Source organism: Microcebus murinus, chromosome 1 (assembly GCF_040939455.1).
Source record: "Microcebus murinus isolate Inina chromosome 1, M.murinus_Inina_mat1.0, whole genome shotgun sequence".
Taxonomy (NCBI): Eukaryota; Metazoa; Chordata; class Mammalia; order Primates; family Cheirogaleidae; genus Microcebus; species Microcebus murinus.
This window is the reverse complement of record NC_134104.1, coordinates 42563365-42585577: the sequence shown is the minus strand read 5'-3', so window position 1 is coordinate 42585577 and position 22213 is coordinate 42563365. Positions and strand designations below refer to the sequence as shown.

Below are 22213 nucleotides of genomic sequence, written 5' to 3'. Positions count from 1 at the left end.
GTGAATGTTTGTCAAATGTCTTGCTGAAATTGACAACAACTACAGCATTTCTCCAGTAATTTACTTCAGAAGGAAAATTAAGTTACTTTGATATTATGTTTTTAGTGCACTTATGTTCCCAATGGTCACTGCTTCTTTCTTTCCAACTAAATTTAATAACCCATCCTACTATTTAAAAAATATTAGTTAGATTTCAAGCACACTGCACTGCAGATTTATTAATTTTTTGTAAATAATCTGTACAAAGTTTTCCTTTCTCAAGATTTCAGGCACATGATATGGGTTTCAAATCCCTAAAATCAGATTGTGGATAGAATTTTCACTTTTTTTTTCTGGTTTCTTATATCTTTCAAAACTTTAGATATTAATTTAATCAATGTTGTCAACATTTCTCTTTATATTTTGTCTTAATGGTTCTTATTAAAGAAATCCATAGGTACCCTATCATTATAACATAAACAAATTCAAATCCAGGTAGGAAAAAACCTAATATAAAGTCAAATATGTAAAAACAACCAAAAGAATAGAATATCTGTGATGATAGGGTACATGTGGATTTCCTAAACAAAACCACACAAAACAAACTATAAATAAAAATTTTGAAGTGAACTACTCATTTAGACAAATTGTAAATCATTTTATAAACATTAATGTTATACATTTACATAATTTGAGTATTGAAACTTCTAATCTATGCAAATGGTAATTTACTTAGATTTTATTTTTTGACTTTTCATAAAATTGCAATTATTTTCTAAAATTTTGACAGTAGTTGTTTTTTTCCCCTAAACCCTTATACTTTTAGATGATATAAATGAGAACTGCTTTTCAATTATAATTTCTAACTGTTTTTTGGATGGTAGATAGAAATACTATTGGATTTTGTAAATTGATTATGTTCAGTGAACTGCTGAACTTATCGATTTGTATAGTTTATTGTTCAATTATTATCTTAAGTTTTCCATACAGATAATTATATCCCTGAATAATAAAAATTCATTTCCTTTTCATCCATACATATTTTCTATCTTTTCAGGGAAAAATTATAATTTCACATTTTCCCTATATATGGTGACTTGGGACACCCTGTAGAATGAAGGCACTCACCAAAACGCTGAACAAGGCAGTATTAGTGAGCCTCTTGTCACATCCCTCAATTCATATAAATTTTTACAATAAAGTATATTTTTAGAACATCCTTTATTGCGTTAAGAACATTCTGTTCTATTTCTACTTTGCCAACAGTCTCTATCATGAATTGGTGTTAGAATTTATCAAAGGATTTTCCTTCATCTATTGAGATGATCATATTTCTCCTTTAATCAGATAAGGTGATGAATTACATTAAAAGATCTTATGTCAAAATATCCTTCAATCCCTGGGATAAAACCAACCAGGTCATTCTGCATTCCTTTTTACACACTGTCATACTTAGGCTACTATTATCTTTAGGATTATTATGTCTGTATTCAAATGTGAAAATGGTTTCTTTCTTTTTTTTTTCTTTTCTTTTCTTTTTTTTTTTTTAATACTCTCCTTGTGTAGATTTGGTATTAGGTTTTAAGTTAGGGAGAGTATCTCTTATTTTCTAATCAGTAGAGGAATTTGCATAAGAAATGTTCTTTGTCTTAAGAGATTTTGTTTCCTAAAAATCATACTATACTTCCCTAGAACATTCATTTCCAGAATCCTGGATATCTATTTCATAGTCATTTTCACAACTTCAAAATCTCCACCTCCTAAAATTATCAGCTGGTTACTATGCTTCTTATTGTATTGTAAAAATGAAATCTATCAAGAGAATCTCCAAAAACTCCCTCTATCACAAGTACCCACATACTTATATCTGTACCCATGATTTCAAAAACTGGAGTGATTATGGATTTCTGACAAACACATGGTCATTTAAAAATTACATCTGTTGTTACAAAAACTTATATGGACAAAGCATGTTGTCTTTGTGTAATGGGACTATGGGTAATATTATTTTTGGTATTCTTTATTTTATAAAATTTCTATACAGCTTATATATTCCTTTAATCAGAAAACAATGTAATTAGATGTTTTAGAATTTCACACTACATTTCTCTATTTTTGTGTTACTTATGATAATGTCTTTTGAGCATCTGACTAGCTTTCTTTTCATTGAGAAGAAAAATCAAAAAAGTCAAAGAAAAATGAAATAGATAAAGCAATTTAGTGCTTTGTACCCCTCATAAAAAGACTATGTCAGATAAATGTTGACTATATGATTTTTGTTCTCTGCTGTTTATGGTAATTTATCATTTTGTGACATCCCAACCCTTCTTAATCATATTGCAATTAGCTTTGCATGTAGCCATCTGTCAGGGAAATAATCTTGATTGAACTCTACCATAGTACAAAATATCAGTGTCAGATATATATTTTTTTAAGTAGTACATTTGGGAAAGGGAGCCTATTTTTTTAAACTATACGTTAGTGAATTTTATTTTGACTACATAATGTTTTAGATATCACTGTAAATACCACTTGAAGTCTTAAAAATGGCATAGTTTATTAAAACATTTGCATATATATTGAACTACAGAATAAAAAGTGATTCATAGAACATTAGATATGAAAATATATTAGATATGAAATATATATTAGATACATAGATATATTAGACATATTAAATATATAGATATATAATAGATATATATTAGATATAAAATTAGATACGAAAATATACCAATAACTACATATTTAAATTTTTACTTATTCAAATGGATATAATTCTTCACAATAAAGGTTTCTTCTATAAATTTATATGAAAAAAGTTTTCTTAAGACTTTCTAAAGGCTGACTAAGGGTGGGAAGGGGATGGGTATTTACACACCTAATGGGTATGGTGCACACCATCTGGGGGATGGACCCACTTGAAGCTCTGACTCGGGTGGGGCAAAGGCAATATCCGTAACCTAAACTTTGGTACCCCCGTAATATGCTGAAATAAAAATAAATAATTTTTTTTTAAAAACCACCAAAAATCAAAGTTCTTGGTGTTTACCTTAACACATATACTTTAAAAACAAAAAAGTTAGGGCATTCAAAATTTTTGTAGTTTTCCCCCACTTTTTTATTTCATTTATTATATCTCTAAATTCTAAGGTATAGTCTAACAACTATCTGACAGTTGAAATCCCCTTAAGTTTGTATACCACATATAAATCCAGAGATTTTTTTTTGTCCTATAATGCAGTTTCTTTGGTTGATTGATCCTTTTCTTTCTTTTTCCTTCATTTATTTCTTCCTTCCTACCACCTTTCATTCTTTGGTTCTTCCCTTCTTTTATTTGTTAAACATCCTAACAGGCATCTTCATGGTAGGCTTAAGAATGGAGCTAATGAGAAGGAGATGTGTGGTAAACTCTGAGAGGCTGATAGAAGTCCATTCTTGATTATTTACTAGATGTTTCACCTTAGGAAAGTTGTAGGATGATTGAGTTTATCAGTGTTCTTATGCAAAAGTCATTTTGAGACTTCCTACCTTACATAACTTAAAGTGCTAAATGCAATCATGTATGTAAAACACCATACTTACTTGGCATATACCAATTGATTAATCAAAAATTAATTTCACATTCTTGCTTAGAGTGTTTGATTAATGAATAAATAATTACATTCAACATGAAACATTTTGAAATTGTGGTATGAACAAAATGTTAACGAAATACAGAAGAAAGAATAACTAAATCTGCAAAGATAAGTTATAAATATTTGGCTGAATTCTAAAGGATCCAAAGGACTTTGTGATGTACAAAGGCTGATCAGGTAGGTATTCCAGGTGTGGAGAGCAACATTAGCATATATATGGAGCATAAAACTATACTGACTATATGTAGAATATAATGTTGAAGGGTAAGGTGCTTTGGAGAATTATGGAGACATGATGTAGGAAAGTAGCCTGTGAAGAACCATGAATGCCCTGAAGGAACTTAGTGTTACATATAAACCTGGAATTCCCAACCAGTATAGATACTGATCCCTTTAGCTATCAAGGCTTTTGGACAGGGCCTGGGGCAACCCTTTGGGTCAATCACCTTTAGCAATAAACAAAGGCATGTTGATCCCAGTGTGCTGAACAGATATATTTTTCTGATATGCCAAGATATTTAAAAGCCTAATAAAAATCTCTATAGACCTTATAATAAAGATTTTGATGTTTATACCTGGTAAATTTTAGATGCTTCTTATCTTGACTGATATTAGAAAAAAACAATGGTCACTGAGGAGTCACACAAGCAAAAGACTCTTAACTAAAGAGTAATCAGCTCACCCAGTGTGGGAGAATGAAAGTGAAGAGATCAGCTGTGGAGCATGCTTTCAAAAGGAGCATCACATTATAGCTTCTGCAGTTTGGTCCAAGATCAGTTAGTGATCTAAGCATTTGCTGAAGAGTATCAACATGGAAAATGTCTCTATTCTTGGAAAGGTCTTCCATGGTTCCTGATACATAGAGTGACTCACTTATGTTTTATAAATGTCTATTATATTCCTGCTCAGAGGATTAAGGTAGCCTTATGAGACATATGGCTTAACAAAGTTCCAAAAGGGGAGAACAGGAAGCTTTGGTTTAGGTATACACAGCTGACTGGACATCCCTGCTAAGGGAGAGTTGGCCTGTCTGTAGAGCTAGTGCTGAGATATTACATCCTCTCTCAGGTCTACATTGAGACTGAGACCTAAGCTATCTTATCATTGGTTCATGAATAACAGAAGGCAAGACCATTGGGTCAATTCCAGATATATAGGGATTTCAAAAACAAAGAATAAAAGTCCAGACTGCCTTTCCTGGGGGGAAGAAAAGGTTAGGATTAAACAATAAAAAGATGAAATACAAGATCAGAGCAGTTACTTATATGAGTCAGTGGTTGCAATAAGAGAGTTGCTTCACTTTGCCACTCTGCTATTACCGCTCCCTTTCTGCTAGCTACCTTCTGCTCTAAGGGCTCACCTGCTGAGATCAAGCTGGCAGGGAGCCACACTGCTAGGCTAAGTCCTCACACCAAGCTCTAGACTGCCTGCTGCAGAGAATGTGAGTGGTAAAGAGAGTTGTCAAGATTTTAGTTTGATCTGTTTGTACATGGGCAGTATGTCTGATCTTATTGCACCGATTTGGATGTAGCTAAGTCTATGCTTTTCTACTCAGAGCCTAGTCTGAGATTAAAAAGTCCACAGCCCTTCCTGCTGAGTAACTTCGCCTGCTTGAAAGCAGGGAGTTCTTTAATAACTGGAACCAAGGATAGATCTACAGGGATCTAGCATTGATATTCCAGCTCTATAGAGAGTTCTGGAGGTTTGGAGACATGTAACAAACATTAGCAACAGGCATGGTCCTCTTCGATAGTAGGGGTGAGGTGGTACAAAATTTCAGGAATTTAGGGAGAGTTGGAAAAGAGCTACACTAACTCAAGAAAGAGATTTAGATCTTTGATATTATGCCCTGGACGACTATAACTTATCTACATGTCCAGGGCTTTTAACATTTGTTTCTCTGAGGTATAAAGTACCAACTCATTCAGTGAATAAAAGGCAAACATCAGTAGTGAAATAGATGTAAATATGTGGGTTTGGAAGCAAGTAGTCATAGAAAGGTTACCCTTTCCTAGGTTTATATCTGATTTATAACAGGGAAAAATTCTCCTAAATGACAATTCACATTAAGCCATTGTATGTACAGTATTACAAAAGAGTTGTCTTGGCTTCCAGGAATAATGTCCCCAAACTCAAAATTCTCAGCTCCATTTGCAAACTTCAGACATTAAATCTGAGAGACAAGTATTGGCAAACACCAGGCAGGGAATCTTACTTCAAGGAATTAATGGTCAAATGGCAATTATATATAAAAGCATGGGATACATGGTCTATAAAAGATGTGCTGGTAATACTGCAGGAATGCACAGGAACAGTGAGAAAGTCAGCCCGGTAGTAGTGGGATTATTGATTAGGATGTTTTTTGCCTAGGATTCTTAGTATATAGGAAAGAAAAGAAGAAAAAAAAGAATACTAAAAAATATATGATGATGCATCTCAATTTTTTATAAACAAGCAAAAATATAAACAAGAAGTAATTAAAAGTGGAAGAAAAAGTGAAAACTTACCTAGGTAAGGGTAAAAGTTATTATAATTCTATAGTAAATAGTCCTTTGCTGTTACATTCCTTTTAAAAGTATTAGTATTAAATTCTAAACATCAGAGTTAAAAATATATTTACCACTGATATATAAAATTGTTAATCCATGAGCACACATAAAATAAAAGATGAAAGAGCAAATGGTTAATATCCCATACAGTGGCAAAAAACTACATCATTTCTTTGATGTTACTAATTAGAAAATGAATTATCTCTGAAGGATTAGACATAGCCAAAGAATTAAATTATTTTGTTTCAGGAATCATCTCCAGGGAGAATATGAATACTTGGATCATTACAGTTATGTTAAAATCAATTTGGGTTTGATCAGTAAAAGAGAGTTGAAATAATAATATAGAAAACACTCCAAGGAATTCAAGTTCCCATAACATGAAGAATTCATAATAAGCTTTTGTATCCTGGAGAGCAAAGGCCATGATAAATTGAAAATGTTTTGCACACCTTAATAAAGATCTATTATCTTTTGTTTGTTTCTGTGAAACATATTTTTACATAAAATCTCAGACATAATAAAGTTGTTTTATGTTATGAAGTATGATCTATATTTAGGATATTAATTAAAAGCCCTCATCAGAATTCCCACTGTATAACAATCACTCTTTTATGGTGAATATATTTTAACGTATCTCTCCATATTTGAGACTTGAGACCCCAATGGATAATATCTCAAAATTATTTAAAATAAAGGCAATAACAGTTAAGAATGCTTAATTCACTATTCCAAGTGGACATCAAGACTTAAATGCTAATCAATTCATACATTTGTAATAAGTGGCATCATAAATTTTATCATTACAGGTGTGGTTCTCATTTATTTTAACTACTAATCCTTAATACTAAAGTTAATACTATGTCCCAAACAACAGATTGATAGATTATGTTTTGAATCAGTCAGTTCTCCTTCTCTTTTTTGAGTCATCTTTCTTCTTCATTGTCTTCTACATTTTTATTGAACTCGGTAGTATAAAGGTTACAAAGGCTGACTTTGAGACTGCAATTTTCTCAGTGTCCAATTATGTTGCAAGGACTTACTACCTAATAGCTCTTACTTCAAGGTGTCCCCCCTGATACAAGAAAATGTCAGGATCAAAAGGTAGCAACCAGCTGCCACTTTTTTTTTTAACTCTTTACTATCTGATACACATAAATTTTACTTTAAACAGGCACCCTACTTAATGAAATACAAGAAGGACTAAATCAAAGCACTATGATATTTTGTTATAACAGGAATAATGCAGATACATTATTAAGTGACTAATGTATCAAAATCAATTATTAAGCCAATATAACTCTAAATGTGGAGCTTTCTGACAACAAATGAAGAAACATCAACCTTTACAGATAAAAAGTTGAAAATATAGAGAAAATTATATTTTAAATGGAATATGTTACATAAATCCTATAATTTGAAGGCTTAAATTTCCAAAAGAGAACTATAAATAGAGAAGATTTTTATTAAGGCATAATCAATTTCTTTAAAGGTATTCCCTTTTTTAAATGGAATCTTGAGGGCTGTTATCATAAGATTTCTAGATACATGAGATCAAATATCAAACACAAGAAAAATCAAGGAACAAGTAGTATTTACAGTACTAGATGGGGCAGATCACTGTTTCAGAACACATTTGTGGGGATACTAAGAAATAAAGGATGATACAAGGACGTTATGTAAAAAGTCCCAGTGTCTATAGAAGTTATACATCGCCAGAGCTTGCTTATCATCAGTGCATTCTACACAAAAGAGAAAGCATTTTGGTAAGGAAGCTGAACTTCTGAAAAGGTGAGTTGCTTGCTGTAACACAAGAAAAAAGAAGACAGGGAAAATGTGACCTGTGAGGGATAAGCCAGAATAACAGCAGAAATTGCTGGAGTGCTCATGTACTTCTTTTGGAGAACTGAAGTGTCTTTAACTTACAATAATTATCCTATATAAAGCATTATTTCACTTGCTTCTAACAGGATTTCACTTATATCTAACTGGATTCTTATAGAAACTCTAAATCTTAATTCAGAGCAAAAAAAGAAACAAGGTATTTTTACCTTTCTCTCCTTCCCCATATCCAACACTATGAACACTATTTGGTGATAAGCACACCAAAAGCCCAAACCTAAGCATTATAAAAGGTATCCATGGAACAAAAACACTTGTATTCCCTTAATATTTTGAAATTAATAAAAAAAAAACAGGTGTTAAAAAGAAGGTAGAATTTACATCTACTTTTAAATTGCTCCTAGAAATCTGAACGATTAATACATTCTGGGAATATTGCATGTAAGAATATGGCTGTTATTTTATTTCTTTCAAAACGAATTTTCTGACTCAAACAGTACAATGGTCAAGGAATGTTTCAAACTGTGATTTGAGGAACATTAGTTGCTCTGAGGTCCCAGAAAAGTTCAAAAGGAAGTACAAAAGGACCTCTCCATCTAACTGTTTTATATATTGTAGTTCAATAAACAATTCAATTTGGAACCTAAAATCTTTAATGTGTATGTATGTACATATTCATTTTAGTAGACTGCTTGTGCTACTTTGAAAACAACTGGTATAGTCAATCTACTAAAAATAATAGGTCAACCTGAGTGATAAGCAGTCAGGTAAAGGAGAAGCCAAAAATCATTTGCTCAGACACAACTGAATTCTAAATGGTTTAAAAAACAATTTATTGCTGGAGGTGCTTTCAAGCAAAGGATAATGCCTTTAAAATAACACATTTGCTGATACAGAAATAGAAAGAGATTCTAATAGAAACTGGAACTTCTTTTTAGAATATTAGATGCACTGCTCACATTATATTAAATGTTGCTTTCATGGACAAAAATACTTTTATATATTAAGCTATAAAATATGAAAATATTGAGGTTATGATAATGTTCAGGCATGGTGCTGACAATTATAAAGACTGTAAAACTCTTCCGAACAGAAATAGAGTTTAGTTTGCTTAGATCTGTTCACATGAAAAACTCCTTAGAAGTCAGGAAGTACAAAACTCATCACTAAGATCATATGATTTATTTCACAGAAACATGAAATTATAATTTAAAAGTTATTATATTTTCATTTTAATAAGCTAGAGCAATTTTATTATGTAAAGAAAGGAATTCTTAAATTAAAACTTGTCAAGACAGTGTTTTGTTCCTAAAGTGCAAATGTAGAGGAATTAGCCTGTAGATTTCAAACATTATCTTATTATGTCACATAGAGGCACATATCATGGTCAGCAATAAGTTTTAAAAAATAAATTACATAGGCAACTAAAGTAAACCCCTTAAATTAAAAATGGGAGTAGCTTTCGTTTTTGTTGTTGTTCAGAATAATTCTTAGAAAATGATATTTGTTTTATAAAACTACAACAGATGTATTTTTTAATATCAAAATTTAATTACTTAACAAAATATGTATTATAATTTTTTGGATGACTAGGCATAACAGTATTGTTCTTTTATATTCTTAGAACTATGTGGCTTTAACTTGGGGCTCTTTATAAATCTATGGTCTTATTAAACCTCAGCGCCATTTCTAGAATGAACATTAAGTTTTTTATTAGTCTTTCATTTTAACAAGATGTTTTGTTTTTATATGAGGTGACATTACTCACCATCTTTTCTAGTTATTAGGTCAAGCATATGTGCAATTTTCTACAGAGTATATTCAGCATTCTGATAGTCTTATTCAGCCAAGCACCATCATAAGATTGCCACTATTAATGGTTAAAACCAGAATGTTTTTATTTATTTGTTTTCTTACCAGTGACCTTTAACAAATTTTTTTTAGAAATCTAGAATTTTCTTAAAGATCTATGATGTGTATGTGGTGATGAATTCAGAGTGTTACTTTATAGCTTACTGTGGGCACTGACCACCTTCTCACCTACACCACTAAAATTAAATGTTGAAATTTTTCCTAGCTTAAATTTTGTCCACATTATTATCTGTAAGTTTTCTTCAAATTAGAATGATCTGATTAACATCAGTGCACACTTAGAACATTTTAACTACAATCACTGTGATTAAAAATGCAACTTCAATAAATTAGCACATACAGGAAAGGCTAAATTTTTATCTCCTAAGCCACCTCATAGCAACCTTTCTGAGAGTACTGCATCTCCAGCAGCCTCCTCATACAACTCCTTGCTCAGTATTTTCCATGCTCCTTGTTTTAGACACTGCTATATTCCTAAGAATCTCTTAACTTTTCTTCAAAGCTTCCCAGTCTCCTCCATCCGAAATAACTTTTATAATAAAGATAATCTCATAACTGCAATCAGTATTCTCTAACTCTTTGGATTTGAATTGGTCACATCATACTTTATTATGCTAATATTAACCATGTTCATTTCTTAATAAATTACACATGCACATACACAACAACTACAAGGTTTAAAAAGAAGGATGGAAGAACTCCCATAACTTCTCTCATCATAACCAATAGTATAAACAAGTCTTATGTCATTTTATTTATAGTTAAGATAATTTTATATTCTGCTTCTATTCCTTAAATTTTAGCATACCCATAATATTTTATCTAGTAGATACTTTTCTAATTAATTCCTTGAGCTTATAATTCCTCATTAAAATAAATTTACCAGGGTAATTTATGAGGTAATAATTAGGCACCACACACATCTCCACATCCAAGTTCCAAGAAGTAGCTAAACTCATTGAAAAGATTGTGTTAGATGTTCTGGAATGGGAAGGGTGGTTAGAGAAACTTTAGTAGGCAAGGAGAGGAAGGAAAAATGTTACAAGACTGGCAGGGGTTACAGAAGTGGGGATAGAAACCCTGCTCCCTGGCTCTAACTCTGGATAATAGCAAGACATCAAAGTAGTGGCTACTTGGAGCACCAAATAGGCTAGCTTCTAGGTATAGAGTGTCTCATCCTCTACAAGGATGGCCTCACTCAGAGATCAGTAGACCTCTACATGGAATAAGCTCTGGTGTTGTCCAGCACAGACCAATGATACATGATTTGAGTGATATCTCTGATTTATAGGTATTGAGTTAGGTTCTGGCAACTTGGCACAGTTGTCTAATAATGACTCAGGTTAAATTCCTACCTTCACAGCACAAAGGTATTCCAAGAATACATTTAGACTGATTTGAGGCACGGAAAGAGATATTTATTACACAGCTAAATATATGGACTAACATTCAATCCTAGTAAACAACTCACTCTGAAAAAGAAGTCTTTCTGTGTATCACTTTATTCTTCTAGATTATTCCATTGACAACTTTATGGCAGTAAAATTGTTATGCCAAAGGGTAGGGACATTTTTGATAACTTTTGAAATGCAGTACCAAATTGCCTATCTAAAAGCCTGACAAACTGATACTGCCGCCATCATCATACTAGATTTAAATGAGACCATTATTATTGAATTTTGGTTTGTTTTGGCTTTTATTTTTTAATCCATTAGTTAAAAATAGTGACTTCATATTTTCTTATATTTATTTACTTCAAAACTAATGAGGTAAAACTATTGTTTGTGTTTTATTCTTTAAATAAACTTTAACAAGATAATGATTTCTAAAACAAAGTGCAGTCAATTAGATGACTATAAAATTTGATGAATTTTGAAGAAAGCACCACAATAAAGTTACCAAATACTACCATCATTCCTATAAGTTTCTTTGTCCTTTTGCAATTCATCCCTCCACATGTATCTTGCCCCAGTTAATGATCAGTTTGCTTTCTGTCAGAATAGAACAATTTACATTTTTGGAAAATTTATACATCATTCACTATGTGCTGAATATATTCAGTATGTGCCATATATATTCTTTCTAGCTTCTTTCATTCAGCATAATGACTTTTGATAATTACTATCAGCATTTCTTTTAATTTAAAAAAACCTTGTTATTAAAATAAATCATTATTTAAAATAATACCTGGGTTTTAACATTTTTTACAATCATATGTAATATATGTTAATAATTATAAAAAGCTTATAATTATTATATAATAATTATTTTTACTCATAGTAACTAAATCTTAAATTAGAAGTGGGAATAAAAATGGAATTTAGGCACTTTGGTCACATTTATATTCTATCACAATTACATCTAGATAAGAATATTTTAGCAAGGTAAATATTCACTAATTTTTCTGTCTATATTTAGTCAAAAAGTTAAGTAGGATATTCCAAGAATATTAAGAGTTTTGTTGTTACTTTGCAAAAAATGTAACCTTAAGTAATATATTGGAATCAAATCAATGTTCTAATTTTTGTTTTGGTTTTACTTTATAAAATTGTAATATGTCATTTACTTCTTTCTTTTAAATGCTTTAATCTATTATATCCAATAATTAAATGGAAAAAAGACATATTAACTTAAGTAAATGCTCATACTTAATGAAAAATAATTAATCAGTCCAAAAATTAAAATTACAAATGACAAAGTTTATATTTAATTATAATTCATAAAAATATAGTTTATTGATTAGTTTTGTTAACTTAGATATTGTATTTAATTTATACTGTTATTAGTTATAGCACCTTTTCAGGAAGTTAAAATCAAATAACATTTTGACATAATTTTTTAATGAACTGAAAAATCATCATTACTTTTTAATCTCTTTTACAAATAACATTTAATTGTAAAGAATGCTGTAATTATTTCAGAAAAAAATCAACTTAGCATTTTTTTCCTTGTAGAGAGAGAAAGAGAGAGAGAGAGGATATTCCACAGCTAATCACTGTAACACAGATAATCTTTCTAAATGTTTTGAGTAATCACACTATAATTTCCTATTTTGATATACATAGTGATCCCACCACCTATTAAAGAGGACGAAAGGAAAGAAGACACTTTTATTGTTACCAGTCACTAAACTCAAGATTTAATCTATATTGTCTCATTTAATCCTCCCAACAATCATAAGGCAAAAAGTATTATGTTCATCTTGGCAATAAGGAAACTGTTATTTAAAGTAGTTAAATAAGTTCTATGAACTCACCCAGCAGATAAAAGCTGTCATTTATTTTTTTCCTCTATGTAGCCAGTTACTAAATCAGTTTTCAGTTTTCTCCTCTCTGTATGAACTAAACCAATTCCTTCAATTTCTTTTCGATGGATCAATCAAGCATTGTTAATCCTGCCCTCCATATTCTTTTATTGTCTTCCCCCCCTCATATTCTTCTATTTTCTACTTTTGGAATAACAAAATAAAACATCAAAATCCTTAAGAGATGCTAAACATGTTTAAAATGAAAGATAGTAACAAAAAATTTGACAGTTTTAATGGGAATTCTGATACATAATTCCACATTTGGGGCTTAGGATATGGGAATTGGGAATCAGTTTGAAAGAAAGAAATGTGTACCCAGATTGTACATCATTCTTAAGAACTATTAAAAACAGAAATGTGTCATCAGCAAAATATTTTACTACAACCATATAATAGTAGTTATGGCCACAAAAGGATGTTAATAAAGATAGACTGTTTTTTAAAGGCAGTATACCTCTGAAACAGAAATTATTTCCTCATAGTTCTAAGTGGAACTGAACCATTTTGCAGTAGAAGGTTGGGTTTTTGGTACATTGAACAAGCAACTGGATTCACTTATTTTGAGACAGAGGATTCATTAACTGTTAATGTTTATTCATGCCAATTCTTAGCAGACTAAAATTAGCTAAATTCTACTGGGACCACTAGTCTTCAGGAAGTATCAACACATCCTCTTGTAAGCAGTGGAAATAAAGTTTTTGTAGCCAGTTTCAAACTACTGTCAGGGCCTTTTTTTATTTTATCAAATCTTCCATTAATCCCAATTTACTCAATCTCTCTCTCTCTCTCTCTCTCTCTCTCTCTCTCTCTCTCTCTCTCTCTCTCTCTCTCTCTCTCTCTTTCTTCCCTAGTGGAATTTTAAAGTACTTACTATTAAAAATGGTTTTTTCTAAACATTGCTTAATAAAGACGAGTGCTTATAAGGTCAAAGGTGCTATGTTAAATACTCTATGTACATCACCTTATTTAATCCTCACAAAAACCTCGTGACATAGGTACTGCTATCTCCCCTGTACTGCAATTGTTGGACAGCTTCCTCTGTGAGTGGCAGAACTGAGCTTTCAACTCAGCCAGTCTGACTCCAGAGCCTGCGTACCTCATCACTAAACTACATAACTTCCTCTTAAAATTACATCTATGGAGAAACCATTGTCAATAAGATCATAACTAACTCTTTATATGGGATTATTGTTCTACTAAAACTATTTCCATCTTGCAGTGATTACTGAAAACAGAAAGCTTGTTACTACATAGCATTTTGTTTAGTTTTTAGATAATTTTTAAATAAAATAAATAAGAATAAAGAGTCACTTGATATCATCTAACACTAATATGAGAAGAAAAAATGCCCAGGAAGCAACAAGGGAACAGCTTTGCAAATGCTTCCTCTATGTGGATAGAGACTGTCTTATTCAATGCAGTATCTTTGAATGAAACACCTGGATCATAGAAAATGTAAGTTTAATGAGTTAAGTAAAAATAATTCTGGATTTCTTGATTTTGAAAACATGGACCATATTTTCTTCTGTTTTAGATTCTAGGTTTTAGTTCTTCAAAGAAAAAATCAAGAAACAAACATTCCTGTGTTTACTTTACGCTTTGTTTAAATTCTTTATGTTTGAGAATCTAAAGTGTTTATTTTTAGAATTTATTTTAGATCAATTAGATATAAAATATGTCAGGAGATGTCTGCTAATTCTAAAGCTTAAACATCAATTTACTCATAATGCCTACCATTGATAGTCATAAAATGACAATGTTCTTCATATGAAATCATATCAAGCTACAATAAAGGCTTACTAATTATATGTTACCGCTCCTTCCCATGACTAGGATCAATACTTTGTTTTAGCACTAGTGGATTTAAATGAGTAAGAATTCAAACAAATGGGAAATATTTGTATATTTTGCCATTTGAAAGAAATCGGTATGTATTTGAAAAATTAGGCTGATCTTCAATCTATGGCCTTATTCATATGCTAGAACTTAATGGAATGAGAATAGCAGATGGGAACATAAGGTATACTTATTTGTATTAGGACTTTAATACACAAATTGTTGTTTATAAGAAATGAATTGACCACTAGATCTTCTCATAAGAATTACTCTAAGGAAAAGAAAGAGGCAGAGACAGACGAAGACAGAGATTGTGAACTCAGAGAGGGAAAAGCTTTGACATTTTACTTTCTTATGTAATGTACTCAAATGCAAAATATTTCCCCCATTAAAATGCAAAAAAATCAATTTCAAGGTATGAAGTGTAAATGTTGCAATAGATTCATTCTGCTAATCTTACAGATGATCCTTTACTCAGGGTGATATTTGCCTTCATGCATAATTGAATTTTATAACTCTTCAGCAGAGAAAATTACTTATTTCCCTACTGGAGGATTTTTATCTAAATGAATATAAATGGAAAATAATTTTAAAAGAAACATTGTAAAATATTAAAAAAGAAAAAGCCAAGTTTATTTCTAAGGGTTATTATAATATAAAGTTGAAAATGTATTTTCCATGGCAATAGTTTTTAATCTTGTTTGCTTATATTATAGCTAACCTTTCACTAAGTAAGTATATATAGTAGTAAAATCAGAACATGAAAACAAGTTTTACAGGGTAAATCATAAAGATGAAAATAATTTATAAGAATAAAGTGCTTGAAATCTAAATATGGTTCTAGTTAGGCAGAATCTTTCAAGGGAAAGAAATTCAAATTTTAAAAAAATCAATGTAAAGGCAAAACGAAATTGGAGTGTAAATTAAAACATTTAAAAACATTCAAAATAATTCTAAATATAAGAAGTTGTAAAAAGTATGAAATGTTTGACAATTTAATCTTACAAGACATGAGAGTATGAATGAATAACTATTAGTAAACTAAAAACAGAAAAGGAAAAAAGTAAAATGTATTTTTATATAAAATCCCCATTTTAGGTAAAATATGTACTGTAATACATATTATACTATAAAATGCTATTGTAACTGAATGTTGAATGGTAATCTTCCCATAACCTAGAAATTTCAACAAAAGCCGAAGTTGAATTTAATAATTTCTAGGAACCTATACTTTCAATTTACAAAGTTTAACAGTTGAGGGCAGGTAACTTAAGGAATGTTTTATCAGGATTTTCCAGTTTTAATGCCCCCAGTCAACACTGCAAATTGAGCAATGAGAGAGAATGGCCTTTGAGGTAATGTGAAGTGAGGTTTTGTCAAAAGAATTCCTCATAAATTTGAGGTTAGCTAAAATTCCTCTCCAATTTATTAAATCATATCTATTCTTTTTTCTAAAAAGTTAGTAAGCCATTGGATCCACAGATATTTTACTGCTGTCCAGGCATGAATACAATGAACAATGAAGAGGAAGAGGTATTGAGAAAAGGAACTTTAGTGAGTAACCCAGCCTCGTATTTATTGTTTGATGAAGCAAGGCTATGGACTACTCTTGAGTGGGATGACTGTAAAGAAGGCTGCTGGGCTGAAGCAGACCTGCTAATACATACACAAGCAGGTAACCACAAGGAAAAGGTGCTCTAGCAGCAGACTTTGTTAGGTTTTAACAAAGAATAAAGAGATGAAATAAGTGGAGCTGAATCTTTACCTGCCTCTTCAGTGATCCAAGCAATGGGACAATTATTACACAACTTTCAAAGGAAAGCACGTAAATACCACATGGAAGTACGAGCATTAGGAAACCAGCCATACAGAGGATATCTGTAGTCAGTATATCCTGAGAAGCAACAGCAGCCAACAAAAAGAAGATGACAATCTCATGGAGTCAGATGAGAAGATATTTCCCCATCCTAGTCATATAACTGTGTTGGCATCTAGGCGTGGGAGAAAGAAGAGGTGTCTGGACGCCACTCACAACCCAGTACTCTTTAAATTACAAGAGCTGTCATCACAGATGGTAAATACAGAAAAAAATTTTGAGTGGAACTTGAGACTGATGTTTTAAAATGAATAAGTAATGGAATAAACTAATAACCCAAGTAGCTGAAAAGTTATGGCATTTGTCCAAGCGAGAGTCAAGGAAGATGCTACCTATTTAGAAAATAAGGGGAGATGTTTCATTATAACATAGCTTGGGGCAATTACAGAAAAAAGTATGATGAACAATTTAAATAACTGCAGGTTGTAACTCCTCAAGAAATCTGTTGCTCTTTTCAGTGATATACTTAGTGTATTATTATTGTGTTCTTTTTGTGCATAACATCATGGATCATAAAGCTCAGGTGCCTACCTTTGAGAAATAGCACATGAAACTTATTGTTACTATATGTGGCACATTCAGAATAATTATGCCCATAAGCCAGTGTATTGAAAGAATATATTCATTCAACAAATGCTTTTGCAATGCTTCATGGTATGTGACAAGCACGACTCTGGGTATAGTGATTTCAGTGTTGAGTGAACACAGTCAGATATGCCCTTGGTCCTGTAGAGTTCTTTTACAATGGGAATAAACAATAGTTGTAGAAGAATTCTCTGAAGAAATTATATTGGAAATAAGAACTGAATTATGAAAAGACATCAGCCATATGATGACCTGAGTGGCAGGGAAGAAGGCAAGGTGTTACAAACTGAATTGTGTCCTCAAAATGCAAATGTTGAAACACTAACCCCCATGTGACTGTATTTGGAGACAGGGCCTTTAAAACAATTAATATTAAATAAGGTCATAAGGGTGGAGCTCTAATCCAGTAAGACTGATGACCTTATAAGAAGAAAAAGAGATACCATGAGTGCCAGAGCACAGAGGAAACACCACATGAGGACGCCATGAGAAGGTGGCCCTCTGCAAGCAAGTAAGAGAGTCCTCATCAGAAACTAACCCCACTGTCACCCTGACTTTCAGCCTGCAGGACTGGGAGAAAATACATTTCTGTAGTTGAAGCCAATCATTCTACAGCAGCCCTAGCAGACTCACATACAAGGGGTGACAATTAAGAAAGAGGAAGCAACAAATGCAAATGTGCTAAGGAAGGAAGAAGCTTAGAGAGTTGTAAACATTGAGTGATGTACGAGTGTGTACAGCCACAGGCAGTGAGGCAGACATTGGAGATGAAGGTGTAGAGGCAGGCAAGAGCTAGATTGTAGAAGGAGAGGAGGGCTACTGAGCCAGGACCATGAGTTTGGATATTATTTTAAAGATAAGATGAAGCCAAAGGAAGATAAAAGACAAGATGAGCTACTCTTCGGATAAATGGATCATTGGAGTTCAAATGTGGAAGTGTTAGGCCATCCAGTCCAAGTTTGATCTATGCGGTTAATAGTCATCACGAGAAGGGAATAGATTTGCTGTACATTTTGAAGGTAGGGTCTATAGAACTTGTGGATGAAATGAAGAGGAAGAAGTGTCAGTTAGCTGTTTGTTCACTCTGGCAGCAAATCTCTTCCTTCTAGTAGTGACATAGAGACTGCAAGCTTTAGATGTCTATGCTGAAGGTTTTTATAAATTGTGATTCATTAAAATGAAGAAAATTTTTGTCAACAGTAAGCACAGATGCTTATGGGGATTATATTCAAATTATATAAAGACAATTAAAAACATAAACCCTAAAGGTTGGCTTTAATACTTTTAGCAGATCTTCAGAATGCAGCTCTTTATCCGCAGGGCAAGGAGAAGTTATTGTACTTGATCAATGTGAATCTCTTTTGTGAAATCTCTGCTGGGTAATGCTCAGAGCTTGTGCTCCATGAGCCTGGAAAATAGTGTTTTTCACATAATCTTATTTCTGATCATAATAATGTAATTCTTAACTTTCTATCCTTGTTAGCATTGACTGTTATAGATTTATCTCCCCATTCTGCATTTTCTTGACCATTTATCTATGCTCCAATAGACTTAAGTAATCTGCAGGCCCATTTCAATATTTTTGTTCTTTTTTTTTTAGAAACCATACTGCCCTAGAAAATGATTTTTCTAGCTTGGCCAAGGGTACATGACATGTTATCTTGTTATTTTAATATAATGACTTGATCTGTGAACTTCTGCATGCATTATTTACATATTATTACTGTCAGTGGATCTAGCCCTCTCTCTCTCTCTCTCTCTCTCTCTCTCTCTCTCTCTCTCTCTCTCTCTCTCTCTCTCTCTCTTTCTCTCTCTCATCTCCTAGCATTTATTCTGAGGGTTTGCTGGGTTTGTCTGATCTAACATGGACATGGCAGGGCGACTGCTTCTGTATGTGGATCTTGCTTGGCTTGGCTTCTCATTGCAGTGTAGGACTCAGTCTGCCTCAGCAAATACTAGGCCTTCTCATTGTGTTGACAGAGGTTCAAGAGAACAAATAAAAGCCAGCTAGGCCACTTAAGGCATAGGCTCAGAACTGGCACATTGTAACTTAGACTCACACCACTGACCCAAACAAATCATACAGCTGAGGCAAAAGTCAAAGAGTCTGGAAAAACACTCACCCTTTAGTGAAAAGAACAGCAAAGCTATAAGGGAAAGAACATGAATACAAAGAGGGAAATAGAACTAGGGCCAATAATCAAATGATCCCACCTGTATTCAAATATCACTCTTGTATTTTGATGTCACAATGTATTCACTTATCTCTAATTAGATTAAAACAAGTGTATAATTGATCATGATAGACACACATTTTTAAGGAAAAACAAAAATATAATAAGTATGTACATATCTATATACACATACATTATATATACATATACATCATGTGTATATAGATGCTCTCTAGTATATTAAAAATCTGTAGAAATTAAATCTATGAGAACTTCTTCTTTTGACCACAGTGGTATAACAGAATAAATTTACACTCCCTGCTGAACAATTATAAAGAGGACAAAACATATGATCCCTGAGAGTAAAAAATAAAATAATGTTAGCCTTATTATTGCTCCAAGCTGTGCCTAGAGAAACTATCCAGTGTGCAACACAAGGAGAGGGAAACCAGGTGGAGACTGACAGTCTTCTTAAGTTGAGGAAACACAGCTGGGAGTCTGGGGAAGCTAAGACAGTACAAGGCTGCAGGAAACAGATTACTTATGAGGAGAGTCATGAAAAAAGACAAAACTTTGAGAGATCTGCACGATGGCCCCTTAAGTGCTTGGTCAAGTGATGATTAGTACATACATGTTAGATAATTACCCAAGGCTAAGGAAAGAACCACCCCAATGGATTAGAAAGGTCTTGTTTCATTATTAGGAAAAAACTTATTAGAGCATTAATTAACTGTAGACCAACTTTAAGCAGTCAAAATTGCATGTAAATGGAGGCCCCAAAAGATATAGGATTAGAAAAATATAATTGAAGAAATAATTAACAAGATATTGGTGTTCGGATGTAAAAATAGCTCAATAGAATGGAATAGAGTCTAAAAATACTCATACATATATGCTCAATTTATTTCCGACAAATGTGCAAAGACAGTGGAGAAAATGAAGCCTTATTAACTAATGAGGCTGAACAAATGGATATCCATAATGAACAACAAACAAATAAACTTATATTCTAACCTACCAGTACATAAAAAAATACATGCTAGAATCCTACACCTAAATATAAAACCTAAAATTATAAAACTTCTAGAATAAAATATAGGAGAAAAGTTTTCTGATTTTTGAGTCAGGTAAATAACAACAGTGACAATAGCAGCAGCAAAAAAAAAAAAAAACAAAAAAACACTATCACCAAAAAAATATCAATAAAGGAAAAAAGTATAAAATAGCCTTCATCAAAGTTAGGAACTTCTCTTCTTTGAAAGATGTTGTCAAAAGAAGGAAAAGACATGACACAGAATGAGGTAAAATAGGTTCAAATTACATATTTGACAAAGGACTTGTTTTGAGAATGTATAAAGAACACACAAACTCAAAGATATGTAAACAACCCAAGAAAAATGGGCAAAATATTTAAACAGACACTTTACCAAATATCACAAATAGGCACATGAAAAGATGCTCAACATCTTTAATCACCAGGGGATTTAAAACCACAATAAGGTATCACTATATACCTGTAGAATATCTAAAATTAAAAAGACTGATCACATGAAGTGTTGAATAATGTGCAAACAATGAAATTTTTATACACATTGTTAGGGGTAATATAAAATGAAACAATTTTTTTGGAAAATAATTGGCCTTAAAAAAAAATAAGTACACTTCCACCATATGATACAGACATTTCACTCACTGGAATTTATCTGAGAGAAATAAAAGCAAATGTCCAGTTAAAGAGTTGCGCACAAATCTTTTTAGCAACTTTCTTTGTAAAAACCAAAATGTCTATCAATAAGCGAATGGATAAATGACTAGTGGTATATCAAACAAATGTTTTACTACCTAGCAATAAAAAGTAATGAACTATTGATACATGCAAATATATGGATAACTTTCAAAATTATTATGTTCAATTAAACAATTCAGGCAAAAAAATGCATACTGTAAAATGACCATAGTATACAATTCCATAAAATGTTAATCAATGTGAAGAGACAAATGCATAGACATCTAGTGATTGGCTGCAGGAAAGGGCAGGAGGGAAGAATTACAAGGGAGCACGAAAAAATATTTGGGGATGAGAGATACGCTCATTATCTTCATTGTAATGATGGGTTCACAGATTAGACATGTGTCAAAACTTATCAAATTGCATACATTACAATTTATTTTATGTAATTATACCTAATAGAGCTGTTAATGAATAAGTCTTCTTAGATTTGTCTCTATTTTTAAGCAAATTTTGCACATTTTATTTCAAAATGCATAAATTTTTGAATGGAAATAATCATTCCTTGTTAGAACTTTTAATATCTAGTTTACTTTTTTCCTGAAATTGGGACATTCACATTAATTATACAAGGACCTGTATAAAGCAAAAAATTTATCTTTGTGAAAACTCAAGAAATTATTAAAGGCAATACATTTCTTCACATTATTATTATTCACATTATTCATCTGTTAGGTTATTGAGTATGAAATGTCCAATTTCCTTAAGTTTGACAGTTGATATCTCTGACATTTCACTTTGACATTTCTTATTTTATTTTTATTGT

The 22213-nt window shown here is 31.9% G+C and overlaps 1 protein-coding gene across 7 annotated transcripts in view; it reads right to left on the bottom strand.

Annotated features, from left to right (window-relative positions):
• EPHA6 (EPH receptor A6) overlaps positions 1-22213 on the bottom strand; it is an 881667-nt gene that overhangs the window by 678110 nt on the left and 181344 nt on the right. The gene's annotated exons all lie outside the window — the stretch shown is intronic.